The 15,232-nt window shown below is 55.7% G+C and overlaps 1 protein-coding gene across 3 annotated transcripts in view; it reads right to left on the bottom strand.

The window, feature by feature from the left end:
- The window catches only part of LOC140493428 (tumor protein p53-inducible protein 11-like), a 111,680-nt gene that overhangs the window by 79,381 nt on the left and 17,067 nt on the right, over positions 1-15,232 (bottom strand). The window contains exon 1 of one of the 3 annotated variants that reach the window (XM_072591854.1): positions 4,797-5,050. The exons of 1 other annotated variant lie outside the window; for it this stretch is intronic. The gene's annotated coding sequence lies outside the window, so the exon portion shown is untranslated. Of the gene's footprint in view, positions 1-4,715; positions 5,051-15,232 lie in introns of those variants that run through there. One more of the 3 variants, XM_072591853.1, reaches the window with a different exon arrangement.

Raw genomic sequence — 15,232 nt, 5'->3', positions numbered from 1 at the left:
TCCACCCCCATGGCTAAACTCAACCTTCTAACCTGGCACTCACTCACTCCAATGGCTAAACCCAACCTTCTAACCTAGCACTCACTCACCCCCATGGCTAAACCCAACCTTCTAACCTGGCACCTACACACCCCCATGGCTAAACCCAACCTTCTAATCTAGTACTCACCCACCTCCATGGCTAAACCCAACCTTCCAACCTGGCACTCACCCACATCCATGGCTAAACTCAACCTTCTAACCGGGCATCAACCACCCCCATGGTGAAACCCAACCTTCTAAACTGGCACTCACCCACCTCCATGGCAAAACCCAACCTTCTAATCTGGCACTTACCAACCCCCATGGTTAAACCCAATCTTCTGACCTGGCACTCATCCATCCCCTTGGCCAACCCCAAACTTCTAACCTGGCATTCACCCACTTCCATGGCTAAACCCAAATTTCTAACCTGGGACTCATCCACCCCCAAGGCTAAAACCAACCTTCTAACCTGGCACTCACACACCCCCATGGTTAAACCCAACCTTCTAACCTGGCACTCATCCACCCCCATGGTGAAACCCAATCTTCTAACCTGGCACTCACCCATTCCCATTGGTAAACCCAACCTTCTAACCTGGCACACACTCACCCCCATGGCTAAACCCAACCTTCTAAGCTGGCACTTACCCACCTCCATGGCTCATCACAACCGTCTAACCTAGCACTCACTCACCCCCATGGCTAAACCCAATCTTCTAACCAGGCACTCATCCACCCCCATGGTGAAACCCAACCTTCTAACCTGGTACTCAGTCACCCCCATTGCTAAACCCAACCTTCTAACCTGGTACTCACTCACCCCCATAGCTAAATACAACCTTCTAACCTGGCACTTACCCACCCCCGTGGCTAAACCCAACCTTCTAACTTGGCACTCACTCACCCCCATGTCTAAACCCAACCTTTTAACCTGGCACTTACCCACCCCCATGGCTAAACCCAACCTTCTAACCTGGCACTCACTCACCCCCATGGCTAAACCCAACAGTCTAACCTGGCACTCACTCACCCCCATGGCTAAACCCAACCTTCCAGCCTGGCACTCACTCACCCCCATGGCTAAACCCAAGCTTCCACGCTGGAACTCACTCACCCCCATGGTGAAACCCAACCTTCTAGCCTGGCACTCACCCACCCCCATGGCTAAACCCAACCTTCTAACCTGGTACTCACTCACCCCCATAGCTAAACCCAACCTCCTAACCTGGCACTCACCCACCCTCATGGCAAAACCCAACCTTCTAACCTGGTACTCAGTCACCCCCATTGCTAAACCCAACCTTCTAACCTGGTACTCACTCACCCCCATAGCTAAATACAACCTTCTAATCTGGCACTTACCCACCCCCGTGGCTAAACCCAAACTTCTAACCTGGGACTCATCCACTCCCATTGGTAAACCCAACCTTCTAACCTGGCACTTACCCACCCCCATGGTTAAACCCAACCGTCTAACCTAGCACTCACTCACCCCCATGGCTAAACCCAATCTTCAAATCTGGTACTCACCCACCTCCATGGCTAAATGCAACCTTCTAACCGGGCACATACCCACCCCCATGTTGAAACCCAATCTTCTAACCTGGCACTCACCCACCTCCGTGGCAAAACCCAACCTTCTAACCTGGCACTCACCCACCTCCATGGCTAATCTCAACCTTCTGACCTGGCATTCATCCACCCCATTGGCTAATCCCAAACATCTAACCTGGCATTCACCCACTTCCATGGATAAACCCAACCTTCTACCCTGGTACTCATCCACCCCCATGGTTAAACCCAAACTTCGAACCGGAACTCACTTACCCCCATGGCTAAACCCAACTGCCTAACCTGGCACTCACTCACCCCCATTGCTAAGCTCAACCTCCTAACCTGGCACTCAATCACCGCCATGGCTAAAGTCAACCATCTAACCTGGCACTCACTCACCCCCATGGCTAAACCCAACATTCTACCCTGAAACTCACTCACCCCCATAGCTAAACCCAACCTCCTAACCTGGTACTCACCCACCCCCATGGCTAAACCCAACCGTCTACCCTGGCACTCACTCACCCCCATGGCTAAACCCAACCTTCTAAGCTGGAACTCACTCACCCCCATGGCGAAACCCAACTTTCTAACCTGGTATCACCCACCGCCATGGCTATACCCAATCTTCTAACCTGGCACTCACCCACCTCGATGGCTAAACTCAACCTTCTAACCGGGCACTCACCCGCCCCCATGGCGGAACCCAACCTTCTACTCTGGCACTCACTCACCCCCATCACGAAAACCAACCTTCAAACCTGACACTCACACACCCCCATGGCTAAACCCAACCTTCTAACCTGGTACTCACCCACCCCCATGGCTAAACCCAACCGTCTACCCTGGCACTCACTCACCCCCATGGCTAAACCCAACCTTCTAAGCTGGAACTCACTCACCCCCATGGCGAAACCCAACTTTCTAACCTGGTATCACTCACCCCCATGGCTAAACCCAACCTTCTAACCTGGTACTCACCCATCTCCATGGCTAAACTCAACGTTCTAACCTGGCACTCACTCACCCCCATGGCTAAACCCAACCTTCTAACCTGGTACTCACTCACCCCCATGGCTAAACCCAACCTTCTAACCTGGTACTCACTCACCGCCATTGCTAAATCCAACCTTCTACCCTGGCACTTACCCACCCCCATGGCTAAACCCAACCTTCTAACCTTGCACTCACTCACTCCCATGGCATAACCCAAACTTCTACCCTGGCACTCACTCAACCCCATGCCAAATCCAACCTTCTAACCTGGTACTCACTCACCCCCATGGCTAAACCCAACCTCCTAACCTGACACTCACCCACCCCCATGGCTAAACCCAACCATCTAACCTGGCACTCACTCACCATCATGGCTAATCCCAACCTTCTAACCTGGTAGTCACTCACCCCCATGGCTAAACCCAACCTTCTAACCTGGAACTCACCCCCACGGCTAAACCCAACCATCTACCCTGGCACTCATCCACCCTCATGGCGAAACCCAACCTTCTACCCCGGTACTCACCCCCGCCCCATGGATAAACCCAACCTTCTAACCTGGCACTCATCCACCACCATGACTAAACCCAACCTTCTACCCTGGCACACACCCACTCCCGTTGGTAAGCCCAACCTTCTAACATGCCAGTCATCCACCTCCATGGCTAAACCCAACCTTCTTCCCTGGCACTCACCTGGAACTCACTCACCCCATGGCTAAACCCAACCTTCTACCATGGAACTCACTCACCCCCGTGGCTGAACTCAACCTTCTACCCTGGAACTCACTCACCCCCATGGTGAAACCCAACCTTCTAACTGGCACTCACTCACCCCATGGCAAAACCCAACCTTCTAACCTGGCACTCACTCACCCCCATGGCTAAACCCAACCTTCTAATCTGGCACTCACTCACCCCCATGGCTAAACCCAACCTTCTAACCTGGCACTCACTCACCCCCATGGCTAAACCCAACCTTCTAATCTGGCACTCACTCACCCCCATGGCTAAACCCAACCTTCTAACCTGGCACTCACTCACCCCCATGGCTAAACCCAACCTTCTAATCTGGCACTCACTCACCCCCATGGCTAAACCCAACCTTCTAACCTGGCACTCACCCACCTCCATGGTTAAACTCCAAGGTTTGTTGGCCATGGCCAATCTGTTCCTGAAGCCACCTTTTCCAGGGGGAAAACTCATGGACCAGTCTGGGAGCGAGTCTGGAAATTTACCAACTCGAGCCTCTTACCAACATCTAGCTTTCTTAATGCACAAACACTTATCAAACACACAACCACTAACGCACATCTGTCCACTCCTCGAACTGACATCTTTGTGATCATCAATGATCTACAAGTAACAGTAACATAATACAGAAAAGTTCACATTTCTCAGTTGAGCTTTGTGTTCCGAGATACCTCTACGACAACGTAAAATTGACGCTTTTACTAAAAATGACAAGAATATTTAAATATTTCCATTCCAATGCAAGCTACCAGGGGCTAAAGTTAACAAGCCATTAGGAGAACACAATGGAAAAGTCTCACATGGTGGCCTTTCTCCAGATCCAGCAGATACAAAGACAGCACTCCACCATGAACAAAGCCACATTAATTCTCCCTGTACCCACACACCTTATAATTAGATTAGATTAATTAGTGTGGAAACAGGCCCTTCGGCCCAACAAGTCCACACCGACCCATAACCCACCCAGACCCATTGGCCTACATTTACCCCTTCACCTAACACTACGGGCAATTTAGCACAGCCAATTCATCTAACCTGCACATTTTTGGACAGTGGGAGGAAACCGGAGCACCCGGAGGAAACCCACGCAGACACGGGGAGAATGTGCAAACTCCACACAGACAGTCGCCTGAGGCGGGAATTGAACCCGGGTCTCAGGCGCTGTGAAGCAGCAGCGCTAACCACTGTGCCACCGTGCCGCCCACAATGGGGCTTGCCTTTTTCATCCTGGTCCACAGTCCTTGGCTCTCTCTCTCTCTCTCTCTCGGCTTTGCCACATTCACATCTGTCTGCTTTCCACTTTCCAGTCAGTCCCACTTAAAATTCAGTGTCCTCCACTCCTCCCATCTGATTAATGTGGTTCCCGAGAGTCGCTCGACAGTTCCTTACCAAGGTGACTTCTTCCATTCGCCTTTAGCAGTGCTTTCGATTCGGAAATATGTCCCTTTATAAACAGTCTTTAAAAACTACCTGGGTAGGCGGCCACACGAAGTTGTCAGCAGGAGTCTAAATGTCTTTTCCCACGCTGAACAATGGCATACAGCCTGTTGTTTCAGAGAGAAAGCAGTCATGAAACGCCAGACTAATCGGTGGCCCCTCCAGGGAGACCCATCCCCTTAAACACGATCCAGAAAGAGAGAATATTTCTTTCCTTAGGATTGCAGATGTGCCTGGGAGGTTTCCATTCTCTTCACGCCATCCTGGAGCTGTCCTGTCTAGTCTGCTCTACATTCCTGACAGGTTGAGACTAGCCTGCTTCAGAGCCACTCCTTCCAATGAGATGTAGAGGCAGCTATTTGATGGACAGGCCTGGTCCCACTCCCAGGGTAACAGTCCGTACTCACAGGCCCGACTTACAGTGAATTCACACTTGGGAAGTGGTGGAAGGTGTAAATGACAGAGCTGGATGCAGTGGCTGAACGAGTCTCGGCACATGCCAATGTGACCTCAGTCGATATTCCCGTTGCAATGTCAGAACCAATTTATACAAGACAGATGGGGCAGGGCTGGAGACTGAAATCTTCCAGAGAGTAATTCTAACTGCGTGATACAGAAGAGGTTTTGAGGTATTCTAGCCTGAAGTCACATGCAGATTGGGTGTCACGTCGCTTCTTGTTCTACAAAATTCCTGTTTGTGCAGCGTCTGCAGTGATCACTCCAGAAGCAGCCAGCAACCCTTGTTTAGAACCTCAGGACCATCATCTCAGACTGAGTACAGGGAACTGGAATTTCCTGAGCTGTCCAACCATTCAACATTGTCATGTGGATAAGAAACAATGTGGCCTTCACTGTTTTGATCACACAGCATTGCCCTGTGGTTTGAAGGGCAGTGCTTGTCACTGGCCACTCGGGTGTTTTTCCTATCTTCCTGGTGGTGGAAATCGAATAAAGATTCATGCACTTTGTGTATTTCACTGTGTCTCACACCTGCACACACACACACCATGGGTGCTGGGGAAAAAATAAGCACTAAAAAAAAAGAAAAAAAAAAGAAAAAAAAATAACCAGGAGATTTACGTTAGAGCCCGGGTGTCTCTGGAGAAGGAGCATGCGGTGTCCACCAACACCCTGGAGTCGTTCAGGGAGAGGTGGGCGCCGCAGGGAGTGGAGTGTATTATTTCCCCCTCCAACAGAAGGAAAAAAAAAAGAAACAATGTGGGGACAATTGCTAACAGAGAGAGAGGGAGGGAGGGAGAGAGGGGACAGTGCAGATAGGGAGACAGAGAGAGTGTGTGTGGCTTTACGTGAGACAAAGACAGACCGAGAGAGGGAGAGACCAAAAGAGTGCAATTGTCTTCAGGGAGCAGAAACATTGTGACAGCGGAATCAACAAGGGAATATTTCAGAGTTTTTAGCTGACACCACATCATCAATCGCATGGGACCAACCCCATCAGGTCACACACAACCTTTGCCAAACTGTCTGACACTTTCACTCTCCCCCCAATTATTTATCAGACTGCCGGTCTCCCTGACTCCCCCCAGTCCGTTATCGCCTGTCTCCCTGACCCCCCCCCAGTCCGTTATCGTCTGTCTCCCTGACTCCCCCCAGTCCTTTATCGCCTGTCTCCCTGACCCCCCCCAGTCCTTTATCGCCGGTCTCCCTGACTCCCCCCAGTCCGTTATCGCCTGTCTCCCTGACCCCCCCCCAGTCCGTTATCGTCTGTCTCCCTGACTCCCCCCAGTCCGTTATCGCCTGTCTCCCTGACCCCCCCCAGTCCTTTATCGTCTGTCTCCCTGACTCCCCCCAGTCCTTTATCGTCTGTCTCCCTGACCCCCCCCAGTCCTTTATCGTCTGTCTCCCTGACTCCCCCCCCCAGTCCTTTATCGTCTGTCTCCCTGACTCCCCCCCCCAGTCCGTTATCGTCTGTCTCCCTGACTCCCCCCCAGTCCGTTATCGCCTGTCTCCCTGACCCCCCCCAGTCCTTTATCGTCTGTCTCCCTGACTCCCCCCAGTCCTTTATCCTCTGTCTCCCTGACCCCCCCCCAGTCCGTTATCGCCTGTCTCCCTGACCCCCCCCAGTCCTTTATCGCCTGTCTCCCTGACCCCCCCCAGTCCTTTATCGTCTGTCTCCCTGACTCCCCCCAGTCCTTTATCGTCTGTCTCCCTGACTCCCCCCAGTCCTTTATCATCGATCTCCCTGACCCCCCCCAGTCCTTTATCCTCTATCTCCCTGACCCCCCCCAGTCCTTTATCCTCTATCTCCCTGACTCCCCCCAGTCCTTTATCCTCTGTCTCCCTGACTCCCCCCAGTCCTTTATCATCGATCTCCCTGACTCCCCCCAGTCCTTTATCGTCTGTCTCCCTGACTCCCCCCAGTCCTTTATCCTCTATCTCCCTGACTCCCCCCAGTCCTTTATCGTCTGTCTCCCTGACTCCCCCCAGTCCTTTATCAGTCTGTCTCCCTGACCCCCCCCAGTCCTTTATCGTCTGTCTCCCTGACTCCCCCCAGTCCTTTATCGTCTGTCTCCCTGACCCCCCCCAGTCCTTTATCAGTCTGTCTCCCTGACTCCCCCCAGTCCTTTATCCTCGATCTCCCTGACCCCCCCCAGTCCTTTATCGTCTGTCTCCCTGACTCCCCCCAGTCCTTTATCGTCTGTCTCCCTGACCCCCCCCAGTCCTTTATCGTCTGTCTCCCTGACCCCCCCCAGTCCGTTATCGTCTGTCTCCCTGACCCCCCCCAGTCCTTTATCCTCTATCTCCCTGACACCCCCCGGTCCTTTATCCTCTGTCTCCCTGACTCCCCCCAGTCCTTTATCGTCTGTCTCCCTGACCCCCCCCAGTCCTTTATCGCCTGTCTCCCTGACCCCCCCCCAGTCCTTTATCGCCTGTCTCCCTGACCCCCCCCCAGTCCTTTATCGCCTGTCTCCCTGACTCCCCCCAGTCCTTTATCGTCTGTCTCCCTGACTCCCCCCAGTCCTTTATCGTCTGTCTCCCTGACCCCCCCCCAGTCCTTTATCCTCTATCTCCCTGACCCCCCCCAGTCCTTTATCGCCTGTCTCCCTGACTCCCCCCAGTCCTTTATCGTCTGTCTCCCTGACTCCCCCCAGTCCTTTATCGCCTGTCTCCCTGACCCCCCCCCAGTCCTTTATCCTCTATCTCCCTGACTCCCCCCAGTCCTTTATCCTCGATCTCCCTGACTCCCCCCAGTCCTTTATCGTCTGTCTCCCTGACTCCCCCCAGTCCTTTATCGTCTGTCTCCCTGACCCCCCCCCAGTCCTTTATCGTCTGTCTCCCTGACTCCCCCAGTCCTTTATCGTCTGTCTCCCTGACCCCCCCCAGTCCTTTATCCTCGATCTCCCTGACCCCCCCCCAGTCCTTTATCGTCTGTCTCCCTGACTCCCCCAGTCCTTTATCGCCTGTCTCCCTGACCCCCCCCCAGTCCTTTATCGTCTGTCTCCCTGACTCCCCCAGTCCTTTATCGCCTGTCTCCCTGACCCCCCCCCAGTCCTTTATCCTCTGTCTCCCTGACTCCCCCCAGTCCTTTATCCTCTATCTCCCTGACTCCCCCCAGTCCTTTATCCTCGATCTCCCTGACTCCCCCCAGTCCTTTATCGTCTGTCTCCCTGACTCCCCCCAGTCCTTTATCGTCTGTCTCCCTGACCCCCCCCCAGTCCTTTATCGTCTGTCTCCCTGACTCCCCCAGTCCTTTATCGTCTGTCTCCCTGACTCCCCCCAGTCCTTTATCCTCGATCTCCCTGACTCCCCCCAGTCCTTTATCCTCGATCTCCCTGACTCCCCCCAGTCCTTTATCGTCTGTCTCCCTGACTCCCCCCAGTCCTTTATCGTCTGTCTCCCTGACCCCCCCCCAGTCCTTTATCGTCTGTCTCCCTGACTCCCCCCAGTCCTTTATCGTCTGTCTCCCTGACCCCCCCCAGTCCTTTTTCCTCTATCTCCCTGACCCCCCCCAGTCCTTTATCGCCTGTCTCCCTGACTCCCCCCAGTCCTTTATCGTCTGTCTCCCTGACTCCCCCCAGTCCTTTATCGTCTGTCTCCCTGACCCCCCCCAGTCCTTTATCAGTCTGTCTCCCTGACTCCCCCCAGTCCTTTATCGTCTGTCTCCCTGACTCCCCCCAGTCCTTTATCGTCTGTCTCCCTGACCCCCCCCAGTCCTTTATCAGTCTGTCTCCCTGACTCCCCCCAGTCCTTTATCCTCTGTCTCCCTGACTCCCCCCAGTCCTTTATCGTCTGTCTCCCTGACCCCCCCCAGTCCTTTATCGTCTGTCTCCCTGACCCCCCCCAGTCCTTTATCAGTCTGTCTCCCTGACCCCCCCCAGTCCTTTATCAGTCTGTCTCCCTGACTCCCCCCAGTCCTTTATCGTCTGTCTCCCTGACTCCCCCCAGTCCTTTATCGTCTGTCTCCCTGACCCCCCCCAGTCCTTTATCGTCTGTCTCCCTGACTCCCCCCAGTCCGTTATCGTCTGTCTCCCTGACTCCCCCCCAGTCCTTTATCGTCTGTCTCCCTGACTCCCCCCAGTCCTTTATCGTCTGTCTCCCTGACTCCCCCCCAGTCCTTTATCGTCTGTCTCCCTGACTCCCCCCAGTCCGTTATCGTCTGTCTCCCTGACTCCCCCCCAGTCCTTTATCGTCTGTCTCCCTGACTCCCCCCAGTCCGTTATCGTCTGTCTCCCTGACTCCCCCCAGTCCTTTATCGTCTGTCTCCCTGACTCCCCCCAGTCCTTTATCGTCGATCTCCCTGACTCCCCCCAGTCCGTTATCGCCTGTCTCCCTGACTCCCCCCAGTCCTTTATCGTCGATCTCCCTGACTCCCCCCAGTCCGTTATCGCCTGTCTCCCTGACTCCCCCCAGTCCTTTATCGTCGATCTCCCTGACTCCCCCCAGTCCGTTATCGCCTGTCTCCCTGACTCCCCCCAGTCCTTTATCGTCGATCTCCCTGACTCCCCCCAGTCCTTTATCGTCTGTCTCCCTGACTCCCCCCAGTCCTTTATCGTCGATCTCCCTGACTCCCCCCAGTCCTTTATCCTCTATCTCCCTGACTCCCCCCAGTCCTTTATCGTCTGTCTCCCTGACTCCCCCCAGTCCTTTATCGTCTGTCTCCCTGACTCCCCCCAGTCCTTTATCGTCTGTCTCCCTGACTCCCCCCAGTCCTTTATCGTCGATCTCCCTGACTCCCCCCAGTCCTTTATCGTCGATCTCCCTGACTCCCCCCAGTCCTTTATCCTCTATCTCCCTGACTCCCCCCAGTCCTTTATCCTCTATCTCCCTGACTCCCCCCAGTCCTTTATCCTCTATCTCCCTGACTCCCCCCAGTCCTTTATCGTCTGTCTCCCTGACTCCCCCCAGTCCTTTATCCTCTATCTCCCTGACTCCCCCCAGTCCTTTATCGTCTGTCTCCCTGACCCCCCCCAGTCCTTTATCCTCTGTCTCCCTGACTCCCCCCAGTCCTTTATCCTCTATCTCCCTGACCCCCCCCAGTCCTTTATCGTCTGTCTCCCTGACCCCCCCCAGTCCTTTATCGTCTGTCTCCCTGACTCCCCCCAGTCCGTTATCCTCTATCTCCCTGACTCCCCCCAGTCCTTTATCGTCTGTCTCCCTGACTCCCCCCAGTCCTTTATCGTCTGTCTCCCTGACCCCCCCCAGTCCTTTATCCTCTATCTCCCTGACTCCCCCCAGTCCTTTATCGTCTGTCTCCCTGACTCCCCCCAGTCCTTTATCGTCTGTCTCCCTGACCCCCCCCAGTCCTTTATCCTCTATCTCCCTGACCCCCCCCCAGTCCTTTATCGTCTGTCTCCCTGACCCCCCCAGTCCTTTATCGTCTGTCTCCCTGACCCCCCCCAGTCCTTTATCGTCTGTCTCCCTGACTCCCCCCAGTCCTTTATCGTCTGTCTCCCTGACCCCCCCAGTCCTTTATCGTCTGTCTCCCTGACCCCCCCCAGTCCTTTATCGTCTGTCTCCCTGACCCCCCCCAGTCCTTTATCGTCTGTCTCCCTGACCCCCCCCAGTCCTTTATCGTCTGTCTCCCTGACTCCCCCCAGTCCTTTATCGTCTGTCTCCCTGACCCCCCCCAGTCCTTTATCGTCTGTCTCCCTGACCCCCCCCAGTCCTTTATCGTCTGTCTCCCTGACTCCCCCCAGTCCGTTATCGCCTGTCTCCCTGACTCCCCCCAGTCCTTTATCGTCTGTCTCCCTGACCCCCCCCAGTCCTTTATCGCCTGTCTCCCTGACTCCCCCCAGTCCGTTATCGCCTGTCTCCCTGACTCCCCCCAGTCCGTTATCGTCTGTCTCCCTGACGCCCCCCAGTCCTTTATCCTCTATCTCCCTGACTCCCCCCAGTCCGTTATCGTCTGTCTCCCTGATCCCCCCAGTCCTTTATCGCCTGTCTCCCTGACCCCCCCCCAGTCCTTTATCGCCTGTCTCCCTGACTCCCCCCAGTCCTTTATCCTCGATCTCCCTGACTCCCCCCAGTCCTTTATCGTCTGTCTCCCTGACTCCCCCCAGTCCTTTATCGCCTGTCTCCCTGACCCCCCCCAGTCCTTTATCGTCTGTCTCCCTGACTCCCCCCAGTCCTTTATCAGTCTGTCTCCCTGACTCCCCCCAGTCCGTTATCGCCTGTCTCCCTGACCCCCCCCAGTCCTTTATCCTCTATCTCCCTGACCCCCCCCCAGTCCTTTATCGTCTGTCTCCCTGACCCCCCCCAGTCCGTTATCGCCTGTCTCCCTGACCCCCCCCAGTCCTTTATCATCTATCTCCCTGACTCCCCCCAGTCCTTTATCGTCTATCTCCCTGACCCCCCCCCAGTCCTTTATCGTCTATCTCCCTGACCCCCCCCCAGTCCTTTATCGTCTGTCTCCCTGACCCCCCCCAGTCCTTTATCGCCTGTCTCCCTGACCCCCCCCAGTCCTTTATCAGTCTGTCTCCCTGACTCCCCCCAGTCCTTTATCGTCTGTCTCCCTGACTCCCCCCAGTCCTTTATCGCCTGTCTCCCTGACCCCCCCCAGTCCTTTATCGTCTGTCTCCCTGACTCCCCCCCGTCCTTTATCCTCTATCTCCCTGACTCCCCCCAGTCCTTTATCGTCTGTCTCCCTGACTCCCCCCAGTCCTTTATCCTCTATCTCCCTGACCCCCCCCAGTCCTTTATCAGTCTGTCTCCCTGACCCCCCCCAGTCCTTTATCCTCTATCTCCCTGACCCCCCCCAATCCTTTATCAGTCTGTCTCCCTGACCCCCCCAGTCCTTTATCCTCGATCTCCCTGACTCCCCCCAGTCCTTTATCGTCTGTCTCCCTGACTCTCCCCAGTCCTTTATCGTCTGTCTCCCTGACCCCCCCCCAGTCCTTTATCGTCTGTCTCCCTGACTCCCCCCAGTCCTTTATCCTCTATCTCCCTGACCCCCCCCAGTCCTTTATCCTCTGTCTCCCTGACTCCCCCCAGCCCTTTATCCTCTGTCTCCCTGACTCCCCCCGTCCTTTATCGTCTGTCTCCCTGACCCCCCCCCAGTCCTTTATCGTCTGTCTCCCTGACCCCCCCCAGTCCTTTATCGTCTGTCTCCCTGACTCCCCCCAGTCCTTTATCGTCTGTCTCCCTGACTCCCCCCAGTCCTTTATCCTCTATCTCCCTGACCCCCCCCAGTCCTTTATCGTCGATCTCCCTGACTCCCCCCAGTCCTTTATCGTCTGTCTCCCTGACTCCCCCCAGTCCTTTATCGTCTGTCTCCCTGACCCCCCCCAGTCCTTTATCGTCTGTCTCCCTGACTCCCCCCAGTCCTTTATCCTCTATCTCCCTGACCCCCCCCAGTCCTTTATCGTCTGTCTCCCTGACTCCCCCCAGTCCTTTATCAGTCTGTCTCCCTGACCCCCCCCAGTCCGTTATCGTCTGTCTCCCTGACTCCCCCCAGTCCTTTATCGTCTGTCTCCCTGACTCCCCCCAGTCCTTTATCGTCTGTCTCCCTGACTCCCCCCAGTCCTTTATCGTCTGTCTCCCTGACTCCCCCCAGTCCTTTATCGCCTGTCTCCCTGACTCCCCCCAGTCCTTTATCGTCTGTCTCCCTGACCCCCCCCAGTCCGTTATCGTCTGTCTCCCTGACTCCCCCCAGTCCTTTATCCTCTGTCTCCCTGACTCCCCCCAGTCCTTTATCGTCTGTCTCCCTGACTCCCCCCAGTCCTTTATCGTCTGTCTCCCTGACCCCCCCCAGTCCTTTATCCTCTGTCTCCCTGACCCCCCCCAGTCCTTTATCGTCTGTCTCCCTGACTCCCCCCCAGTCGTTTATCAGTCTGTCTCCCTGACTCCCCCCAGTCCTTTATCGTCTGTCTCCCTGACTCCCCCCAGTCCTTTATCGTCTGTCTCCCTGACCCCCCCCAGTCCTTTATCCTCTGTCTCCCTGACTCCCCCCAGTCCTTTATCGTCTGTCTCCCTGACTCCCCCCCAGTCCTTTATCAGTCTGTCTCCCTGACTCCCCCCAGTCCTGTCTGTCTGCCTGACACCCCCCAGTCCTTTATCAGACTCTCTGTCACCCTGACTGCCCCTGACAGTCTGTCGGCCTGACTGATTTCCCCTGAATGCTGGAGCCGAATGGGAGTTGTGAAGCTGAAAGCTGGACTGTGTGTACAGTTGGCAGGAAGTCAGAGACATCTTGGGCAGACTCCAGGAATGTGAACTCTGTTCGGAGGAAAGGTACCGCAGAGGCAGAAAATCTGAAATAACAGTAGAATGTACAAGTAATGTTGAGTAGGTCGGGCATGATCTGTGGAGGGTTAATGATTCACATTGGTTTCCTTCCACCTCTGCTCTCATTCTGCTGATAATGTCCACCATTTTCAGTTCCCTCAAGACGTACATCAGCTTGCAAGAGATGTGATGCAAATTCAACTCAGCTTCTGTAAAGCTACAGCTGAAAGCTAGGAAGGAATTGGCTATTACACCCCCCACCATCCCCCACTGTACTCCCACACCAGAAGGCTGACAATTGAATTGATATAGCACCACCGACAACATCAGGATGCCCAAACTGAGGTACGTTAGAAGTTCAGTCACTGATGTAACGTAGGAATTGAACACAGCAAGCCGTGTTGATGAGCAATCAGGTTTGGTCAGGAACAACTACTGCCCTGAGGCCTGGGCAAAACAACACTGCTTTCTGTCAAAACTGTGCCATCCACGGGATCCCTAATACCCTGAAGGGGCAGGAGGTGCAGTTTAGTGTCTCCGTTTCATGCCTCATGTGGGGGACTCAACTTCTGGCAGTGCAGCACTCCCTCAGTGTGGTACTCCCCCCAGTACGGCACTCCCTCAGTGCGGCACTCCCCCAGTGCTGGCAACTCCCCCAGTACGGCACTCCCTCAGTGTGGCACTCCCCCCAGTACGGCACTCCCTCAGTGCGGCACTCCCTCAGTGCTGGCAACTCCCCCAGTACGGCACTCCCTCAGTGTGGTACTCCCCCCAGTACGGCACTCCCTCAGTGCGGCACTCCCCCCAGTACGGCACTCCCTCAGTGCGGCACTCCCTCAGTGCAGCACTCCCTCAGTGTGGTACTCCCCCCAGTACAGCACTCCCTCAGTGCGGCACTCCCCTAGTGCTGGCAACTCCCTCAGTGTGGCACTCCCTCAGTGCTGGCACTCCCCCAGTGCTGGCAATTCCCTCAGTGTGGCACTCCCTCAGTGCTGGCACTCCCCCAGTGCTGGCAACTCCTTCAGCGCTGGCACTCCCTCAGCGCTGGCACTCCCTCAGTGCTGGCACTCCCCCAGTGCTGGCAACTCCTTCAGCGCTGGCACTCCCTCAGCGCTGGCACTCCCTCAGCGCTGGCACTCCCCTAGTAAGGCACTCCCTCAGTGCTGGCTCTCCCTCAGTGCTGGCACTCCCTCAGTGCTGGCACTCCCCCAGTGTGGCACTCCCCCAGTGCGGCACTCCCTCAGTACTGGCAACTCCCCCAGTGTGGCACTCCCTCAGTGCTGGCAACTCCCCCAGTGCGGCACTCCCTCAGTGCTGGCACTCCCTCAGTGCTGGCAACTCCCCCAGTGTGGCACTCCCCCAGTGCTGGCAACTCCCCCAGTGCGGCACTCCCTCAGTGCTGGCACTCCCTCAGTGCTGGCAACTCCCCCAGTGCGGCACTCCCTCAGTGCTGGCACTCCCTCAGTACTGGCAACTCCCCCAGTGTGGCACTCCCCCAGTGCTGGCAACTCCCCCAGTGTGGCACTCCCCCAGTGTGGCACTCCCCCAGTGCGGCACTCCCTCAGTACTGGCAACTCCCCCAGTGTGGCACTCCCTCAGTGCTGGCAACTCCCCCAGTGCGGCACTCCCTCAGTGCTGGCACTCCCTCAGTACTGGCAACTCCCCCAGTGTGGCACTCCCTCAGTGCTGGCAACTCCCCCAGTGCTGGCACTCCCTCAGTACTGGCAACTCCCCCAGTGCGGCACTCCCCCAGTGCTGGCAACTCCCCCAGTGTGGCACTCCCC

This window comes from Chiloscyllium punctatum, chromosome 22 (assembly GCF_047496795.1).
Source record: "Chiloscyllium punctatum isolate Juve2018m chromosome 22, sChiPun1.3, whole genome shotgun sequence".
NCBI classification, from domain to species: Eukaryota; Metazoa; Chordata; class Chondrichthyes; order Orectolobiformes; family Hemiscylliidae; genus Chiloscyllium; species Chiloscyllium punctatum.
This window is presented reverse-complemented; position numbering and strand designations above follow the sequence as displayed.